This window comes from Cherax quadricarinatus, chromosome 53, assembly GCF_038502225.1.
Source record: "Cherax quadricarinatus isolate ZL_2023a chromosome 53, ASM3850222v1, whole genome shotgun sequence".
NCBI lineage: Eukaryota > Metazoa > Arthropoda > Malacostraca > Decapoda > Parastacidae > Cherax > Cherax quadricarinatus.
Window position 1 is genome coordinate 17,894,610 of NC_091344.1, and position 21,412 is coordinate 17,916,021.

General features: G+C 45.4%; 2 long non-coding RNA genes across 3 annotated transcripts in view; one reads left to right on the forward strand and one right to left on the reverse strand.

Moving 5' to 3' along the window:
- The window catches only part of LOC138854264 (uncharacterized), a 39,203-nt gene that overhangs the window by 16,119 nt on the left and 1,672 nt on the right, over window positions 1-21,412 (forward strand). The window lies entirely within an intron of this gene.
- The window catches only part of LOC138854263 (uncharacterized), a 33,898-nt gene that overhangs the window by 8,098 nt on the left and 4,388 nt on the right, over window positions 1-21,412 (reverse strand). The window contains exon 3 of one of the 2 annotated variants that reach the window (XR_011393467.1): window positions 5,782-6,071. The exons of the other annotated variant lie outside the window; for it this stretch is intronic. This is a non-coding gene — a long non-coding RNA (uncharacterized lncRNA). Of the gene's footprint in view, window positions 1-5,781; window positions 6,072-21,412 lie in introns of those variants that run through there. 2 annotated transcript variants of the gene reach the window in all.

Here is a 21,412-nt window from a genome sequence, read left to right on the forward strand (position 1 = left end):
AATATCTCTGCCAACATGACGCAGGAGCGCTTTGGCAATACTATGGTCAGAAAGGTAGGCAGAAGAAGAAGTTGGTCTTAAAGTAAAGAATTTAGTCCATTGTGTGGTCCGAAACTGAGCGTGGAGAGGGAGTGCTTGACGTGTCGGTCGTTTCCGAGTAGAATGGGAAGGTAACGACGGAGCATCATCAGGAGATTGACGTTGGCGTTTAGGAGTAGGACCGGAGTTGGTCCGGCAGGAAATGGGTGGGCGATTCGAAAATTGCCGTACCGTAGAGGGAGAAGCCGGAAGCATAGTCAAAGGAGAGCGGAGTTCAGACAAATCGAAGGAGTCAGTCGAAGCCCCGGTACCTGAAGCGGGTGAGGAAACAGCACCAGCAAGAGGTACAGGGGCATCAGGAGTGTCCGAAGAGTGGTCTAAACACAAGGCAGGGTCAGAATGGGGTGCGGTATCAAGAAGGGGCCCGGGGGTAGTGGTTTCATGGACTAGGGCTGCCATGGTTAGGTTACTCCTTTGCTTTTTGTTTTTAAGAAAAAAAAAGAAAGAAGAAAAGAAAATAAAAATAAAAAAAAGAATAAAAAAAGGGGGGAGCGGGGAGGAATAGTTCCCAGGAGGAATGAAAGGGCCGGAAATCCCCCTCCGCGCCCAAGAGGACTCGACACCGCTAGTAGCGCAGATGCAGCATGGAACCCGTGCCATACCCTACCCTTCATGCCAGTAAACCAGCAATCTGGGATAGCAACCTCACATCTGCCGAGCTACCTCGGTGGACAAAAGAGAGGGCGGCCGGATATCCGCCACAAAGCATACCTCCTTCAGCCACCACCCCCGGAATCCGAAAGGTGGCTTCCAGAGATACACCCGTCGCCCAAAAGACACCCAAAGCCACTCCGGGATACCGGAGAGGGATCGGGACATCCCTAGGCAATCCAGATTCCACGGCAAACTACGCCACCGCCAAGAAACCTCAACGGAATGGGATGGACCCCGGTGTCCTTTCCCCTACCTAGGAACTAGCGCGCCTGTGGGAGAAATCACGAAGGCTAAAAAGAGGAAGGGCAAAAGGGAGGGGTGAGGAGGAGGAGGAGGAATGGAAAAAGGGGAGGATGGGGAGGATGGGATAGGGGAGGGGAGAATGGGGGGTAATTAGGTTCGGTCTGAGGAAGAAGACCGACAGGGCTAATTCCTCAGACCAAGAGCCTCTTCACCACGCCAAGGAGCCCCCCTTGAAGAGGTTTCCTTGCAGAGTCGAGTTAACATGCAGTATCATGGTGTCTAAGTATATGCAGGCGATTTTTCCATAAACATTTTTAATCTCTATGCCCTAGCGAACCAGCTTCGACCTGATGCTTTACCAGATCGCATCAATAGTGAACCTACCATCATTCTTGGAGATTTTAATGCCAGACATAAGAATATTGGTGGGTCTATAACAAACACCAATTGAACTAAACTAGTGAGATTGCTAAATGAGCATGATAATGTTCGAATTGTGGGCACTACTGAGCCTACTCACATATATGGTGGCATACTAGATCTGTGTCTTGGATTTAATACATCATATACGATGCATGACTCTGTCATAGTTGATGATCTTCTATCTGATCACTTCCCAAGACTAACAACTGTCAATCTTGATCACATCTCCAGCAATCAAGGAGCTAAATACAGGAGGAAACTTATTCTCAAACCAGAACACAGAGACAACTTTATTAACCACTTGGATCAATGGTATAAGAATTACGAGCCCATTGGCACACAAAAATTTAATGATGATTTAATTACCACTATTGAGAGTGTTCTCACAGATCAAGTGGGCAGGAATAGGAAACAAAGACCCTCCACTATAAATAACAATAAAAACCAATGTAAATACTATAATGATCCACAGCTGCGCAATCTAACACATGCAGCTAGGAGGATTGGTAAAGCATACCGTGAATGTAGAACCCCAGACCTGCTCAGAAAGTTCCAAGCTGCACTAACAAATGCAAGGAATAGAAAGGAAGAACTTAGGCAACAAGAATGGGAACAGTTTGTTAGTGGATTAAATAGGTCCATCCCTTTGAGTTTGGCTTCGAAAGGTATAAATAAAATAACCAGGAAAAAGACTGGCAATGTTGCTCATCCCTTTCCTCTTGAAAAAGCAAATGACCTCATAAATGACTGGTCCAAAACATCCAGGCATGAAAGCCTTCCATCTCATATTAGAAAAAATTTAATGAGTACTTCTGAAGAAATGTTGAAACTGATTAATTTTATGAGCCAAAATATTGATGAGAGTGATTGCCTCTTTACCGAGTATGAATTAGATAATGCATTAACCAAAGGTCAATCAACTGCTCCTGGAGAGGATGGTATAACCTATGATATTCTCAGAACTCTAAGGCACGTGCCTGATAACCCTTTGTTGGCACTGTATAATCTCAGTTACATTGAGGGCGTTCTTCCTACTTCCTGGACCAATAGTCTCATTGTGCCTATCCCTAAGCCCCAACAGCCTGATACATTTAGGCCGATCTCCTTAACTAGTTGTCTTTGTAAAACTTTTGAAAGAATGATGCTGAACAGACTGTACTACAGAATCAGACATCAACTCTCCCCCTACCTCTATGGGTTCATGAAATGTAAAAGTGTGCAGAACTGTATTTCCACCTTTCTCACTGCACACACCTCTACTAGTTTTACCACTTTTCTTGATCTAAAATCTGCATTTGATATTGCGAACATAACTGTTATACTACATGAACTAGCCAAAATGAATATTGGTGGTAGCTTACTCTGCTGGATAATAGGATACCTGTCAAATAGAGTATCCTCTGTCCTTTACCAAGGCTTCAGAAGTGATTCTAAAGAAATGTCTTTAGGTACACCGCAGGGAGTAGTTTTTAGTCCCATGCTATTTAATATTCTGATTAATGCTCTCCTAAATGCTCTACCTGCCTCACCTAAACATATAGCTATAAGCTATGCTGATGATATCATGATCCATACAACAGGGCATAAGAAGATGAATACCATTCTTAATAAAGTTCAAGCAATTTGTAATCGACTAGGCCTCATAATATCTTCCTCTAAAACTAAGATATTAACAAGCAAACGACATCCCCCACCCATCTATTTGCAGGGTGAAATCATTAGCTACGTTAAAACTTACAGATATCTTGGTGTAGATGTACCCTTTAACAAATCCACTATACCACAACTAAACAAGAAATGTAAAGCTAGGCTAAATGCTCTCAAAGCTGTTGCTGGCTACAATCCCAACTATGGTGCTAATGTGAGAATCGTGAGAATGATGTACATAGCCTATGTTAGGTCCTTAATTGATTATGCTGCTCCCATGTTGATATTAGCTAGAGAAAGTTCTCTCCAACCCTTGGAGTTAATGCAAAATGAAGCTCTCAGGATTATTCTTGGCTGTCCCAGATCTACAAAAGTTCTTAACATGAGGAAGGAGCTTGGTATTTCTAGTATCAGTGATAGAATTGTTGAAATTAACACTGTACTCGATATTAGAATGTTCAGAAACGAACCAGACACTGTCACAGTGAATCTTACCAAGTGTCTAGAGGTAAATACACACAGATCTAAATGGATTGTGAAAACGTGCAATTACATTAAGTTTTATAACCTGCATGAACTGTATCACTGTAGGCAACAAGAGCATTTCACCCCTCCATGGAAGATGTGTTCATTTAATATCACATACCTACAAGTCCCTCCCAAGAAGCTCATTGTTAGTAATCCCTTCCTTAAATCTCTTGTTAGAGCAACTGCTCAAGAAGAAATTTCTCACCTAGCTGGTAGTAACAAGTTATCACAAGTTATATACACTGATGGATCTAAACAGGAGTCTTCTGGCAGGGCTGCATCTGCTCTTGTTGCCACCTCCCTAGTTAAGAACGATAATAAATTTGTTGATTAGATTTAGATTTTGCCACCAAAGTGGCTAGTTTATTGTGCACCCCATATCCATCCTGTGGACGGTAGCGCGAGAGCATATGGATACACAAAAGGCCTAGGAACTAGGCCCCAAAGGGTTAACAGGAATACATATGGATTTATATCTACATATCTATAGTTCACTTATCTGTTACAAGCAAATTTAGGAAATTTGCTTAGTATATCTGGTATCTTATTTTCATTAATAAGATATCTTGACATGTCACATAGGTTATTATACTGTCTGTCTCTGTATTCCTCAATAAGTGGACAATTAAGCACATAGTGTTCAAGAGAGTGACCATATGCCTGATCACATAATTTACATTTAGTTTGATCATCTGTGTGTGTCCCAAACTGCCAGAAGTACTTGTAACCAAGCCTAAGCCTGGCCACTACAACATCAGTCAGTCTGTTCACATTGCAAGTTGCTCCATAAACATACTTATCTACGTTCATGTTATCATAGTGGGTTATAAATCTACTCAGGCTTCTAACTGCATTCCTATAACAATCATTTTCATTATTTACTTCTCTCCTAATATTATTCCTAATGCTAGACACAGTTATACCAAAGTTATATTCTACGTTCTCCTTCTGGATACTCTTCTTGGCTAACATATCAACTTTATCATGAAGGAGTAATCCAATGTGTGATGGGATCCATAGCAATTGTACATTAATTCCTTTGTCCCTAATTTGTGAGTATCTATACCTAGCTTCCCCAATGAGCATGTTGTTGGAGTTTTTATATGAGCCAAGAGCCTTCAATGATGACATAGAATCAGTAATGATGATAGAGTCAAGCTCAGTGTCATAGGTTAGCTTTAGCGCCATTAGGATTGCAAACAATTCAGTTTGCAGTGTAGACGCCCAGTTGTTAATTCTTATGCCTAACTTAACAGACTGTACTACAGAATCAGACATCAACATGGTATTTAAGCATTTGCTGGTAAATATTTGCTGGAAGGCAAAATGTATGATCAACATAGAGGCGATATGAAAAGTGATCCACACAGAGGATACATGACAGGAACAACAGCATAAATGGAAACCAATTATCCTGTGAATGACATCAGTTCCTGCTCCAGATACGAGCTTCTTAAGACTGTATCTTAAATGCACACATTTAAGATAATGAAGACCATGAGGATGACGACGACCCACAACAGTATGAACAGGATCTGTTACAATGATGATGATGACTATATAACAATGTTAATTTTTGCACTGTAATACAGAATATCATAGGTGGCCCGGTGGCCTGGTGGCTAAAGCTCCCGCTTCACACACGGAGGGCCCGGGTTCGATTCCCGGCGGGTGGAAACATTCGACACGTTTCCTTACACCTGTTGTCCTGTTCACCTAGCAGCAAATAGGTACCTGGGTGTTAGTCGACTGGTGTGGGTCGCATCCTGGGGGACAAGATTAAGGACCCCAATGGAAATAAGTTAGACAGTCCTCGATGACGCACTGACTTTCTTGGGTTATCCTGGGTGGCTAACCCTCCGGGGTTAAAAATCCAAACGAAATCTTATCTTATCTCTTATCTTATTTAGTGACTAATATCTTATTTCTTCATAAGACAAAGCGGAAGATCTGTGAAGTGAATATTATGACTAATTAGGTTGATAGGACTCGCCTGCCTTAGCTTCGAGCTTCACCCGCTACAATAAACATTCACATTCATCGTTCTAATGATCTTACTTGAATATATATAAAGACAAAAAACTTTTTATATTTAATTTTCGTATTCCACATTTCTACAAAGATTTCTTTTAGCTCGCTGCTCGAACAGTTGTCAGGAGCTCACAAAAGAAAGAGTTCCAAAGAATCAAGTAAAAGAAAAAACTGCGGTCTTGGCAAAGACAAAACGCCTTATAGAATTTTTCTCTGCTTCCGTAGTGAAAACATAGAAGCTACTAATGAAAAACCAGTAGCACTACCAGATGTTTCATCTGAGAACCCACCTACATTCCCAAGTACATCTGCAGAAAATAAAATGAACATACCAAATCAAGATAGTAAAGGTGATGAATTAACACAACCACCGCATTCTACGGATACTTCTGTAGATATGGACAGTGAAATGCCACCATGTGATCCAGACCCAGCCATGTGGTTTCCTGTCAGAGAAAAGCATGTGTACTTTTGGTCAACTGCCACCATATAGCTTGATACCGAAAGTGTGACACCAAAGATATAAATAAATACACATTGGTAATCATCATATAATGTAGATGGAATATATTAGAAATTGAAAATTATAGTCAATAAAATTGAGAAAAATAAAATCACACGTCTTCTTCGTAACCTAACTTTTTTTTTGAAAACTGTTTATCATTTGTAGTTCAATTTAACTCCCATGTTCAGCCCCCCCCCCAGGTCTAAATCCGGCCCTGATCAAAACTAAGCACTAAACCCACAATATTATTATTATAATCAAAGAGAAGCGCTAAGCCACAAGGGCTATACAGCGCTGCAGGGTAGGGAAGGAAGCGAGGGGATGGTACGGGGGTAGAGGGTAGCAAGAGATTGAAGTAGAAAGGGCTGAAGGTATCAGAATTTGTGAAGTCAGTCAGTTGTTGTCAAAAAGTCAATGAGAGTGTCTGGATGAAAGGTGGGTCCATCAGCAACAAGGGAAGGTAAAGAGAGAGCAGCGGAGCAAAGACGACGACGGAGGTAAATTCTGCGTGCTCGTTGATAAAGTGGGCAGTCCAACAGAATGTGGCCGACTGATAATGGAGCTTGGCAATTCTCACAGAGAGGAACAGGGCGCCTCTCCATGAGATATCCATGAGTAAGACAAGTATGGCCAATGCGAAGACGGGAGAGAGTAGTCTCCCAACCTCGACACTGGTGATAAGAAGACGGCCAGTAACCTATACTCGGTTTAATAGATTGAAGTTTGTTGCCGAGCATAGTAGACCAATGTTGTTGCCAACGGGTGTGAAGGTGGGAAGATATTGCAGCAAAATAGTCCGTAAATGGAATACCTCTACGTAAAACTGGTAGGTCATGTACTGCTGACTGCGCAGCAGTGTCTGCCTGTTCATTGCCCTGTACGTCAACATGACCAGGGACCCAACAAAAAACAATATCTTTATGCTTGGTAAAGATGCGGCGTAGCCAAAGTTGGATACGGAGGACTAAGGGGTGAGGTGTATCAAATTTCTGTATAGCCTGTAAAGCACTAAGGGAGTCTGAGACAACCACAAATGATGACACAGGCATAGATGCAATACGGATAAGTGCTGCAAGGATGGCATACAATTCAGCAGTAAAAATACTAGCCAAAGATAGTAAATGCCCTTGTACGACGCTGTCCAGAAACACTGCAGTTCGCGCCTGCACAGGCAATAGCAAAGTCATCAACATAGAGTGATGACCAAATATTTGATGGAAGACTAGAGGCCAAATCATTAATAGCAAGGAGAAAAAGTGTTGCGCTCAGAACACATCCCTGGGGAACACCTTCAGCTTGGATAAAGTCTGGGGAGAGCACATTATTAACCCGAACACGGAAATGCCTGTCAGTTAAAAAGTTCTTAAGGAAGGATGGTAGATTGCCTCGAAGGCCTAAGGAGTGGGCTTGGGCTAAAATATTATACCTCCAAGTTGTGTCATATGCCTTCTCAAGGTCAAAAAATATGGCAATAACTGAGTGGTTATTTGCAAAGGCATTACGAACATACGTATCCAAGCGTAGTAAGGGGTCTATGGTAGAACGTCCCTTACAAAAGCCATATTGACGAGTGGAGAGACTGTTGTGTGTCTCTAAATACCACACTAAACGTCTATTTACTAGGCGTTCCATCACTTTGCAAACTGCACTGGTAAGAGCAATGGGACGATAGTGGGAGGTTTCATGTCCCGTAGTGCCTGGTTTGCGGAAAGGGAGAACAATGGCGGATTTCCACAGCTGTGGAAGAACTCCTTGTGACCAAATAAGATTGTAAAGGCGTAATAGGACTGCAAGGGCTGACTGATGTAAATGTTGTAGCATACGAATATGAATGTCGTCGGGCCCAGCTGCCGATGATCGGCAAGCTGAGAGTGTTGCCTCCAGTTCTTGAAGTGTAAAAGGCACATTATACTGTTCTTCTCTGAGAGAAGAAAAGTCCAAGGGTGCTAACTCTCTGGCAGACTTTGAGGAAACAAATGAGGGGCATAGATGGAGTCCCTGAGAAATACGAACCAGATTGCCAATTTCATTGGCAACATCTAGTGGGTTTGCTATATCAACACCGGAAACCCGCAGAACAGGAGCCGGATCAGGAGAATATTTACCACTCAGTTTTCGTACTTTTTTTCAGACTGCACTCATAGAGGAAGCAGAGGTGATGGTGGAGACAATCTCGCCAGCAAGTGCGTTTAGCATCACGGATGACATGGCGAGCGATCGCACGCTTCTGCTTAAAATCAAGAATTCTCTGTGGTTCTATTGTACGGGTACCTGCCCCATGCAGCGCATTTCAAACGTACTGCATGAGCACAAGCAGGAGACCACCAAGGCACGCATTTCTGAGAATGCCTGCCCGTAGTTTGGGGTATAGAATGAGAAGCTGTGGTTAAAACAGAGGACGAGAAGAGGTGTAAAAGCTCATCAATGGAGGACGAAGAAGGAACCTCTCTAAAAACAGTTAGGTGTGAGTAAAGGTTCCAATTTGCCTAATCAAATTGCCAGCGTGGGATGCGAAGAGGTGGTGAATATGAAGGGAAAGTAAGAATGATTGGGAAATGATCGCTGTCATGTAAGTCCGGAAGAACAGACCAAGTGAAGTCTAATGCGGCGGAGGAAGAGCAGACTGAGAGATAGATGCAAGAGAGAGTGTGAGTCCGAGGATCAAAATGGGTGAGAGTACCTGTATTTAAAGCATGGAGGGGGTGGGTGGCAAGAAAAGCCTCTAACTGAATGCCACGGGAATCACAGTGAGACCCCCCCCCCAGAGGAAATGGTGGGCATTAAAATCACCAAGTAACAGTATCGGTGGCGGTAATGACGAAACAAGAAAGGCAATATCCGGAATAGATAATGCCCGAGAAGGAGAGAGATAAAGAACAGACCGTATACCACCTATGCAAGTGGATACGGGCTGCTGTGTAATGCAGCGAAGTATGAACAAATAGCTGATGGTACGGAATATCAGTGCGTAGAAGAAGGGCACTTTCATTAAAGGTCCCATCAGGAAAAGGATCTGAAGAATACAATAAATTATAGCCTGAGATGGGAGAGATAACAGCAGAGTGTAATTTTGGTTCCTGTAAGCAAACACCAACAGGGGAAAACTGGGAGAGTAACATCTGAAGCTCACCCCGATTACCCCTGAGGCCGCGTATATTCCACTGTAAATAGGCCATGATTGGCAATGATAAAGATACCTGAAATCCGCAAGTAAGGGTTCCTACGGACTAGAGGGGTTAGAGAAGTCCACATGCGGAGGCAGTGGAAAATGTTCAAGCAGCGAAGGAACGGTGCTCTGTGAAGAAAGGAGTTGCTCAGATGGAGTAGAGGAGAGAGAAGGAGCAGAGGGTGGATCATTGTCCATTGATGGTTTGGTCTCTGCAATATATTCAGAGATTGCTTCAAGTGTTTCAGAATTCAGAGACGTCGTATGGGAGACAATATTGGAAATGGTAGGGGGAGGATGAGCAAAGATTGGAACTGTAATGGACTGTACCAAGGTAGGGGGGGGCGAAAGGGTGGAGGGAACTGGAGAAGCGTGGAATGGGACAGAAGAGGCAGAAACCTGGGAGGTGGCAGAAGAGGAAGAAACTTGGGAGGGAACAGGGGAGGAAGGTACAGTACGAGGAGGAGGGTGAACCTCTACACTTGTAACAGAGCCAGTGAGAGGGGGAGAACCAGGTACAGAGACAGGGAAGGGAAAATGAGGTGGAAGATGGGTAGGAGGTGTTAACGGACCTTTTTTTGACTTTTGAGAAGTAGAGGGACGATTGGGAGGAGGTGTCATACGAGATCTCGTTGCTACCGAGGCTTGTGAGAGAGAACACGAAGAAGCGAGATCAGACTGAGACGTTGAAGTAGGGACGTCTGAGCAGAGGACAGCAAAAGAATTAGCTACAGGAGTGACTATGGGAGAGGTAACCACAGAGGTGGGTGCAGAAGATGGGATACCAGAAGTGGGGGGACGTTTTGAAACACGGGAATAAGAAACATGAAGTAGTCTCCCTTGGAGGCAGAGATGAGAAACTGCCATGGCATAAGGGAGACCTTCTGCCTCTGAGGTAACGGATTTCCCGCTCATTTAAGTAGACTTGACAACGGCGAGAGTATGAAGGGTGAGCCTCATGACAATTAAGGCAAGAGGGAGGTCGATTGCAAGACGTATTAGAATGGTCATCGGCACCACAGACTGGGCATTCGGCGATAGATCTGTAATATTTCGCTGGATGGCCAAATCGCCAGCAATTACACTGTTGCGGTGTAGGGATCACCTTTCAAACTTGTAACCAATGTCCTGCTACATAAACTGAGGATGGGAGTTCACGGCTGTCAAAAGTTAAAGGAGCCACATTGCTAGGGTATCGTCTCCGCCCGCGGGCAGGAAGAACGTAAGTGTCTACCTTGAGGATTGGGAGATCTTGGAGTTCCAGCTGTTCAAGAATGTCAGTGCCACATGTCTGGAAATTTTGTTGAACTATGGTATGGGGCAGAATGACAGTACCACTACAAGAATTGAGGGAATGATGCTTTTCAATAGTGACAGGAACAGTATCGATATGGGAAAGACGAGAAAGCTCATGAGCCTGGGTAGCATTCTGTACGGTGATGATGCACGTACCGCTCTTAAGAGCATGAAAAGAAATATCTTTACCAACATGGCGTAGGAATGCCTTGCCAATTCTGTGGTCAGAAAGATAGGCAGTAGAGGAAGTTGGTCGTAAAGTGAAGAATTTAGTCCATTGTGCAGTCTGAAACTGAGCGTGGAAAGGTAGTGAAGGACGTGTCGATCTTTTCTGAGAAGAACGAGAAGGTGGAGAAGTATCATCAGCAGGTAATTGTCGTTGGCGTTGAGGCGTGGGACCAGAGTTGGTCCTACGTGGAATGGGCCAGCGATTCGAAAATTGCCGCACCGTAGAGGGAGAGGCCGGAAGCATAGTCAGAGGAGAGCGAAGGTCAGATAAATCGAAGGAGTCAGTCGAGGCCTCAGTACCTGAAGCGGGTGAGGAAACAGCACCGGCAAGAGGTACAGAGGCATGAGGAGTGTCCGAAGAGTGGTCCAAAGACGAGGCGGGGTCAGAACGGGGTGCGGTATCAAGAAGGGGCCCGGGGGTAGCAGGTTCATGGACTAGGGCTGCCATGGTTAGGTTACTTCTTTGTTTTTGTTTTTAAGAAAAAAAAAAGAAAAAAAGAAAAAAAGAAAAAAAGAAAAAAGAACTAAAAAAAAGGGGGGACCGGGGAGGGATAGTTCCTAGGAGGAATGAAAGAGCCAGAAATCTCCCTCAGCGTCCAAGAGGACCTCAGCACTGCAAGTAGCGCAGATGCAGCATGGAACCCGTGCCATACCCTACCCATCATGCCAGTAAACCGGCAATCTGGGATAGCAACCTCACATCTGCCGAGCTACCTCGGTGGACAAAAGAGAGGGCGGCCGGAAATCCGCCACAAAGCATACCTCCTTCGGCCACCACCCCCGGAATCCGAAAGGTGGCTTCCAGAGATACACCCGTTGCCCGAGACACACCCAAAGCCACCCTACGGGATACCGGAGAGGGATCAGGACATCCCCAGGCAATCCAGATTCCACGGCAAACTATGCCACCGCCAAGAACCTCAACGGAATGGGATGGACCCCGGTACCCTTTCCCCTACCAAGAAACTAGCGTGCCTGTGGAAAAAAAAAAGGAAGGGCAAAAGGGAGGGGTTGGGAGGAGGAGGAGGAAAGGAAAAAGGAGAGGATGGGGAGGATGGGATAGGGAACAGGGGATTTGGGGGTAATTAGGTCCGGTCTGAGGAAGTAGACCGACAGGTCTAATTCCTCAGACCAAGAGCCTCTTCACCACGCCAAGGAGCCCCCCTTGAAGAGGTAAACCCACAATAGATGTCAAATACGTAAGCCCAACCTCAAGGAGATTGTTTTCAACACTAGTCCATGGACATTGTTCATTAGAATTATGTTATGTCCCTTATTACTTTGATAGTAAGGTTCTCACTACATGTTCTAATGTGGGGTAGCTTTTACATAAAAGCCTTATGACAGATGACACCCGAATCTGCATGACAGTGTCTTCCATTGCAGACACTGCAAGGCTCCAGGCAGACATCAACCAAATCTTTCAGTGGGCTGCAGAAAACAATATGAAGTTCAACGATGAGAAATTTCAATTACTCAGATATGGTAAACACGAGGAAATTAAATCTTAATCGGAGTACAAAAATTCTGGCCACAAAATAGAGCAAAACTCCAACGTCAAAGACCTGGGAGTGATCATGTCGGAGGATCTCACCTTCAAGGACCATAACATTGCATCAATCGCATCTGCTAGAAAAATGACAGGATGGATAATGAGAACCTTCAAAACTAGGGAGGCCAAGCCCATGATGACACTCTTCAGGTCACTTGTTTTATCTAGGCTGGAATATTGCTGCACACTAACAGCACCTTTCAAGGCAGGTGAAAATGTTGACCTAGAAAATGTACAGAGAACCTTCACGGCGCGCATAACGGAGATAAAGCACCTCAATTACTGGGAGCACTTGAGGTCCCTAAACTTGTATTCCCTGGAATGCAGGCGGGAGAGATACATGATTATATACACCTGGAAAATCCTAGAGGGACTAGTACTGAACTTGCACACAAAAATCACTCGCTACGAAAGCAAAAGACTTGGCAGACGATGCAACATCCCCCCAATGAAAAGCAGGGGTGTCACTAGCACGTTAAGAGACCATACAATAAGTGTCAGGGGCCCGAGACTGTTCAACTGCCTCCCAGCATACATAAGGGGGATTACCAGCAGACCCCTGGCAGTCTTCATGCTGGCACTGGACAAGCACCTAAAGTCGGTTCCTGACCAGCCGGGCTGTGGCTCGTACGTTGGTTTGCGTGCAGCCAGCAGTAACAGCCTGGTTCAACAGGCTCTGATCCACCAGGAGGCCTGGTCACAGACCGGGCCGCGGGGGCGTTGACCCCCGGAACTCTCTCCAGGTAAACTCCAGGTACATCCATGATTGATCATCCTCACTGAAATCCTTTCACCAGCCCTCTTCACAGGTTATTTAAACTTTTATAAAATATATAACTATTCTAAATAGATATGTACAGAATATACAATTACAGCACTAACATATTCAAAACATAAGCCTGTACACCCCTTAGCTGCTCTTCTAATTATTATTATTATAATCAAAAAAGAAGCGCTAAGCCACAAGGGCTATACAGCGCTGCAGGGTAGGGAAGGAAGCGAGGGAATTGGATGGCAGAAGGGAGGGGGGATGATCAGCAGGTTACAGAAAACAGCGGGGCAGTGGATAGTACGGGGGTAGAGGGTAGCAAGAGATTGAAGTAGAAACGGCTGAAGGTATCAGAATTTGTGAAGTCAGTCGTTGTCAAAAAGTCAATGAGAGAGTCCGGATGAAAGGTGGGTCCATCAGCGAGAAGGGAAGGTAAAGAGAGAGCAGCGGAGCGAAGACGACGACAGAGGTAAATTCTGCGTGCTCGTTGATAAAGTGGGCAGTCCAACAGAATGTGGCTGACTGATAATGGAGCTTGGCAATTCTCACAGAGAGGAGCAAGACGCCTCTCCACGAGATATCCATGAGTAAGACGAGTATGGCCAATGCGAAGACGGGAGAGAGTAGTCTCCCAACCTCGACACTGGTGATAAGAAGACGGCCAGTAACCTATACTCGGTTTAATAGATTGAAGTTTGTTGCCGAGCATAGTAGACCAACGTTGTTGCCAACGGGTGTGAAGGTGGGAAGATATTACAGCAAAATAGTCCGTAAATGGAATACCTCTATAAGAAACTGGTAGGTCATGTACTGCTGACCGCGCAGCAGTGTCTGCCTGTTCATTGCCCTGTACGTCAACATGACCAGGGACCCAACAAAAAACAATATCTTTATGCTTGGTAAAGATGCGGCGTAGCCAAAGTTGGATACGAAGGACTAAGGGGTGAGGTGTATCGAATTTTTGTAAAGCCTGTAAAGCACTAAGGGAGTCTGAGACAACCACAAATGATGACACAGGCATAGATGCAATACGGATAAGTGCTGTAAGGATGGCATACAATTCAGCAGTAAAAATACTAGCCGAAGACAGTAAATGCCCTTATACGACGCTGTCCGGAAACACTGCTGCGAATCCTACGCCGTCAGAAGACTTAGAGCCATCTGTGTACACGGCAATGGCATGAGAATGAGAGTGAAAGTGGTCAAGAAAAAGAGAGCGGGAAGCGACCATAGACAGTTGGGCTTTCAAGCAAGGGAGGGAGAAAGAACAGACTCGAACAGCTGGAACTTCCCAGGGGGGTAGGGAAAAGTGAGATGCTACATGTACATAGAAAGGTGGTAGTTGAAGAGAAGACAAGAGCGAATGAAGGCATAGAGAGAAGGGACGGAGTAAACGGGCGGCGAACAAATAAAGAATGTTTACTAATATCAGTGACCATTCTATAAATGGAAGGATTGCGGAGATCATGAGAGTGTACATAGTAGCGCAGACAATGGGCATCACGGCGATCGGATAAGGATGGAACGTTCGCTTCTGTATAGAGGCTCTCGACAGGGGAAGAGCGAAAAGCACCAAGGCATAAACATAATCCTTGGTGATGAATGGGGTTAAGGCTAGAGAGAGTAGCAGGAGATGCCACTGAATAGATCTGGTCACCATAATCAAGTTTCGATAAAATAAGGGTGGAATGTAGGCGGAGGAGGGTTCGACGATCAGCTCCCCATGAAAGATGAGCAAGGGTTTTAAGAAGGTTCAACCAGCTGTGACAAGTTGCTTTCAGAGAGGTAATGTGAGGTTTCCAGGCTAACCTACGATCAAAGAGGAGGCCCAGAAACTTGACTATCATGTTCAGGGATACGGGAGCCATAGAGGTACAAAGGATGATCGGAGATGACAGAGCGTCTAGTGAAAGTAATTTGGTGGGTTTTAGTGCTGGAAAATTTAAACCCACGTGTGGTGGCCCAATTGGAAACACGGTCGACTGCCTGTTGGAGAGAAACTGTAATGAGGTGACAGTCAGCGCCTGCACAGGCAATAGCGAAGTCATCAACAGAGTGATGACCAAATATTTGATGGAAGACTAGAGGCCAAATCATTAATAGCAAGGAGAAAAAGTGTTGTGCTCAGAACACATCCCTGGGGGACACCTTCAGCTTGGATCAAGTCCGGGGAGAGCACATTATTAACCCGAACACGGAAATGCCTGTCAGTTAAAAAGTTCTTAAGGAAGGATGGTGGATTGCCTCGAAGGCCTAAGGAGTGGGCTTGGGCTAAAATATTATACCTCCAAGTTGTCATATGCCTTCTCAAGGTCAAAAATTATGGCAATAATTGAGTGGTTATTCGCAAAGGCATTACGAACATGCGTATCCAAGTGTAGTAAGGGGTCTATGGTAGAACGACCCTTACGAAAGCCATATTGACTAGCGGAGAGACTGTTGTGTCTCTCTAAATACCACATTAAACGTCGATTTACGAGACGTTCCATCACTTTGCAAACTGCACTAGTAAGAGCGATGGGGCGATAGTGGGAGGCATCATGTCCTGTAGTACCCGGTTTGCGGAAAGGGAGAACAATGGCAGATTTCCACAGCTGGGGAAGAACTCCTTGTGCCCAAATAAGTTTGAAGAGGTGTAAGAGGACTACAAGGGCTGACCGATGTAAATGTTGTAACATACGAATATATATGTCGTCAGGCCCAGCTGCCAATGATCGGCAAGCTGAGAGCGTTGCCTCCAGTTCTTGAAGTGTAAAAGGCACATTATACTGTTCTTCTCTGAGAGAAGAAAAGTCCAAGGGTACTAACTCTCTGGCAGACTTTGAGGAAAGAAACTAGGGGCATAGATGGAGCCCTCGGGAAATACGGACCAGATGTGTGCCAAGTTCATTGGCAATGTCGAGAGGGTTTGCTACATCAACACCAGCGACCCGTAGAACAGGAGCCGGGTCAGGAGAGTATTTACCACTCAATTTCCTCACTTTTTTCCAGACTGCACTCATAGAAGAAGCAGAGGTGATGGTAGAAACAGTCTTGCCAACAAGTGCGTTTAGCTTCACGGATGACACGGCAAGCGATCGCACGCTTCTGCTTAAAATCAAGAAGTCTCTCAGCGGTTCTATTGTACCGGTACCTGCCCCATGCAGCACGTTTCAAACGTACTGCACGAGCACAAGCAGGAGACCACCAAGGCACGCACTTCTGAGAATGCCTGCCTGAGGTTTGGGGTATAGAAAGAGAAGCTGTGGTATAAACTGACGTCGAGAAGATGTGTAGGAGCTCATCAATGGAGGATGAAGAAGGAACCTCACTAAAAGCAGTGAGGTGTGAGTAAAGATCCCAATTTGCCCGATCAAATTGCCAGCAAGGGCTATGGGAAGGTGGTGAATAGGAAGGAGAAGTAAGAATGATCAGAAAATGATCGCTGTCATTTAAGTCTGGTAGAACAGACCAGGTGAAGTCTAGTGCAGTGGAGGAAGAGCAGACTGATAGATCGATGCAAGAGAGAGTATGAGTACGAGGATCAAAATGGGTGGGAGTACCCGTATTTAAAACATGGAGGGGGTGAGAGGCGAGAAAAGCCTCCAACTGGATGCCACGTGAGTCACAATGAGACCCCCCCAGAGGAAATGATGGGCATTAAAATCAAGTAACAGAAGTGGTGGTGGTAAGGATGAAACAAGAAAGGCAAAGTCTGGGATAGAAAATGCTCGAGGAGAGAGATATAAAGAACATATTGTAAACCACTTATTCAAGTGGATACGGGCTGCAGTGTAATGCAGCGAGGTATGGACAAATAGTTGACAGTACGGAATATCATTGCGTAGAAGAAGGGCACTTTCATTAAAGGTCCCATCTGAGAAAGGATCCGAAGAATACAATAAATTATAGCCTGAGATAGGTTGGAAAACAGCCGAGTGTAATTTTGGTTCTTGTAAGCAAGTACCAACAGGGGAAAACCTGGAAAGCAACATCTGAAGCTCACCCCGATTACCCCTGAGGCCGTGGATATTCCACTGTAAATAGGCCATGATTGGCGATGAAGAAAATATCAGGAATCTGTAGGTAAAGGCACCTACGGACTAGAGGGGTTAGAAAAGTCAACGTGTGGTGGCATTGGAAGACGTTCAAGTAGCGAAGGAACAGAGCGTTGCGAAGAATGGGGTTGTGAAGATGGAGGAGAGGGAAGAGAAGGAACAGGAAGTGAATCAGTGTCCATTGAAGGTTTAGTCTCTGCAATATATTCTGAAATGGCTTCAAGTGTTTCTGAATTCAAAGATGTATGGGAGACCATATCGGAGATAGGAGGAGGAGGGTGAGTAAAGATTGGGACAGTAATGGACTGTACCAAAGTAGAGGGGGAGGGAAGAGAGTAAGGGACTGGAGATGAAGTGTGGGGGGGGACAGAAGAGGCAGAAACCTGGGAGGTGGCAGAAGAGGGAGAAACTTGGGAGAGGACGGGGGTGGAAGGCATAGTACGAGGAGGGTGAATCTCCACACTTGTAATAGAGCCAGAGAGAGGGGAAGAACTAGGTACAGAGACTGGAAAGGTAAAGTGTGGAGGTGGAAAAAGGGAAGGAAGGGGCAAAGAAGATTTGAGCAATGTGGATTTTTTGGACTTCTGAGTAGAGGGGCAATTGGTATTAGGTGTCGTACGAGGTCTTGTCGATACTGGAGCTTGTGAGGAAGGACGCGAAGATGTGAGAACAGACTGAGTTGTAGTCGGGACGTCAGAGCCAAGGACAGCAAAAGGATTAGATGCCGTAGTGGCTATGGGAGGGGTAACAACAGAGGAGGCTGCAGAAGATGGGACCCCAGAAGTGGGGGGATGTTTGGAAACACGAGAATAAGAAACACGGGGTAGTCTCCCTTGGAGGCGGAGATGAGTAACTGCCATAGCATAAGGGAGACCTTCTGCCTCTTTGAGGCAACGGATTTCACGTTCATTTAAGTAGACCTGGCAATGGCGGGAGTACGAAGGGTGAGCTTCATTACAATTAAGGCAAGATGGAGGTTGACTGCAAGATGTATTAGAATGGTCATCGGCACCACAGACTGGGCATTCGGCCATAGATCTGCAGTATTTCGCTGAGTGACCAAAATGCCAGCAATTTCTACATTGTTGTGGTGTAGGTATCACCTTTCGAACTTGTAACCGATGTCCCGCGACATATAGAGGACGGGAGTTCTCGGCTGTCAAAAGTTAAATGAGCCACATTGCAAGGGTAACGTCTCCGCCCCCGGGCAGGAAGGACACAAGTGTCTACTTTGAGGATTGGGAGATCCTGGAGTTCCAGCTGTTCAAAAATGTCATTGCCACATGACTGGAAATTCTGTTGGACTATGGTAAGGGGCAGAATGACAGTACCACTACAAGAATTGAGAGAAAGATGTTTTTCAATAGTGATATGAATAGTATCGATATTCAAAAGGAGAGAAAGATCATGAGCTTGGGTAGCATTCTGGACAGTGACGATGCGCATACCGCTCTTGAGAGCATGAAATGAAATATCTCTACCAACATGACGCAAGAGCGCTTTGCCAATACTATGGTCAGAAAGGTAGGCAGAAGAAGAAGTCGGTCTTAAAGTAAAGAATTTAGTCCACTGTGTGGTCCGAAACTGAGCGTGGAGAGGGAGTGCTTGACGTGTCGGTCTTTTCCGAGTAGAATGGGAAGGTAACGAAGGAGCAGCATCAGGAGATTGACGTTGGCGTTTAGGAGTAGGACCGGAGTTGGTCCGGCGTGAAATGGGCGGGCGATTCGAAAATTGCCGTACCGTAGAGGGAGAAGACGGAAGCATAGTCAAAGGAGAGCGGAGTTCAGACAAATCAAAGGAGTCAGTCGAAGCCCCGGTACCTGAAGCGGGTGAGGAAACAGCACCAGCTAGAGGTACAGGGGCATCAGGAGTGTCCGAAGAGTGGTCTAAACACAAGGCAGGGTCAGAATGGGGTGCGGTATCAAGAAGGGGCCCGGGGGTAGTGGGCTCATGGACTAGGGCTGCCATGGTTAGGTTACTCCTTTGCTTTTTGTTTTTAAGAAAAAAAAAGAAGAAAATAAAAATAAAAAAGAATAAAAAAGGGGGGAGGGGGGAGGAATAGTTCCCAGGAGGAATGAAAGGGCCGGAAATCTCCCTCCGACCCAAGAGGACCTCAACACCGCTAGTAGCGCAGATGCAGCATGGAACCCATGCCATACCCTACCCTTCATGCCAGTAAACCAGCAATCCGGGATAGCAACCTCACATCTGCCGAGCTACCTCGGTGGACATAAGAGAGGGCGGCCGGATATCTGCCACAAAGCATACCTCCTTCGGCCACCACCCCCGGAATCCGAAAGGTGGCTTCCAGAGATACACCCGTCGCCCGAAAGACACCCAAACCTACTCCGGGATACCAGAGAGGGATCGGGACATCCCCAGGCAATCCAGATTCCACGGCAAACTATGCCACCGCCAAGAACCTAAACGGAAAGGGATGGACCCCGGTGTCCTTTCCCCTACCTAGGAACTAGCGCGCCTGTGGGAGAAATCCCAAAGGCCAAAAAGAGGAAGGGCAAAAGGGAGGGGTGAGGAGGAGGAGGAGGAGGAATGGAAAAAGGGGACGATGGGGAGGATGGGATAGGGGAGGGGAGAATGGGGGGTAATTAGGTTCGGTCTGAGGAAGAAGACCGACAGGGCTAATTCCTCAGACCAAGAGCCTCTTCACCACGCCAAGGAGCCCCCCTTGAAGAGGTAGGAGAGAAGTAAATAATGAAAATGAGTTATAGGTATGCAGTTAGAAGCCTGAGTAGATCTATAACCCACTATGATAACATGAACGTAGATAAGTATGTTTATGGAGCAACTTGCAATGTGAACAGACTGACTGATGTTGTAGTGGCCAGGCTTATTCTCATGATTAATGTGTTTATGATTCATTACCTTTGCAATTATTCATGAGTGTGACCAGCTCTACCTGGAGCTCATTACCTTTGTAACTTGGTCATGATTATGACCAGATCTAGTTCATTACCTTTGTAACTTGCTCAGCTATCAAAACTTTGGAGTCCAGTCCCTGGACCAATTATGTACCTCTGTAATCTTTTGACTACCGCCCACAGGATGGGTATGGGGTGCATAATAAACATATTAAACTGAAACTGGCCAGGCTTAGGCTTGGCTACAAGTACTTCTGGCAGTTTGGGACACACACAGATGATGATCAAACTAAATGTAAATTATGTGATCAGGCATATGGTCACTCTCTTGAACACTATGTGCTTAATTGTCCACTTATTGAGGAATACAGAGACAGAGTATAATAACCTATGTGACATGTCAAGATATCTTATTAACGAAAATAAGATACCAGATATACTAAGCAAATTTCCTAAATTTGCTTGCAACAGATAAATGAACTATAGATATGTAGATATAAATCCATATGTATTCCTGTTAACCCTTTGGGGCCTAGTTCCTAGGCCTTTTGTGTATCCATATGCTCTCGCGCTACCGTCCACAGGATGGATATGGGGTGCACAATAAACTAGCCACTTCGGTGGCAAAATCTAAAATCTTTTAAATTTTGTGTGTGTGTGTGTGTGTGTGTGTGTGTGTGTGTGTGTGTGTGTGTGTGTGTGTGTGTGTGTGTGTGTGTGTGTGTGTGTGTGTGTGTGTCTGTGTGTGTCTGTGTGTGTGTGTCTGTCTATAGTATAACCTATTATATTGAGAAAAATAAGCTTGACCCAGCTGCCTCTCAGTCCCTAAGGGTGATCTTCCCTTAGGGCCATTTAAGTGCTGTGTCCCCATCAATTCAATATAATTAGGTATCCCAGAGTAACTGTTACAGATACATAAATACATGTTGGGTCCTATAGCCCCATAGCAATTATGAATATGTGGCAAAGGAGTGTCTTTGGGCTAGATTTCTGGGCGTTTCAAATATCAAGGCTCAAGCCACGTTAACACACAGCAACAATAATGTTAGTCCCTTAGTAATTACCAAGTGACAACCATCCCCCCTACCCCTCTCCCAATCACCCTCCCACCAGTAACAACTAACTACTCACCCCGAAACCCCTCCACCAGCAGCCTGCCCCCGACTCTTTCCCTAACGACCATCCCCCTCCCCACAACCACTGACGTCATCACCCCCTCCTCTAGGTCAATGGGGCCATTTAGCCATGGAGGTTAAGAATAGTGGCGCCACTAGTCACTTCTCCGCCATCCACCACACCATCAACACCTTCAGCTTTTCCAGTTCCATCAACCTGTGGTAATTTAAGAACTTGTA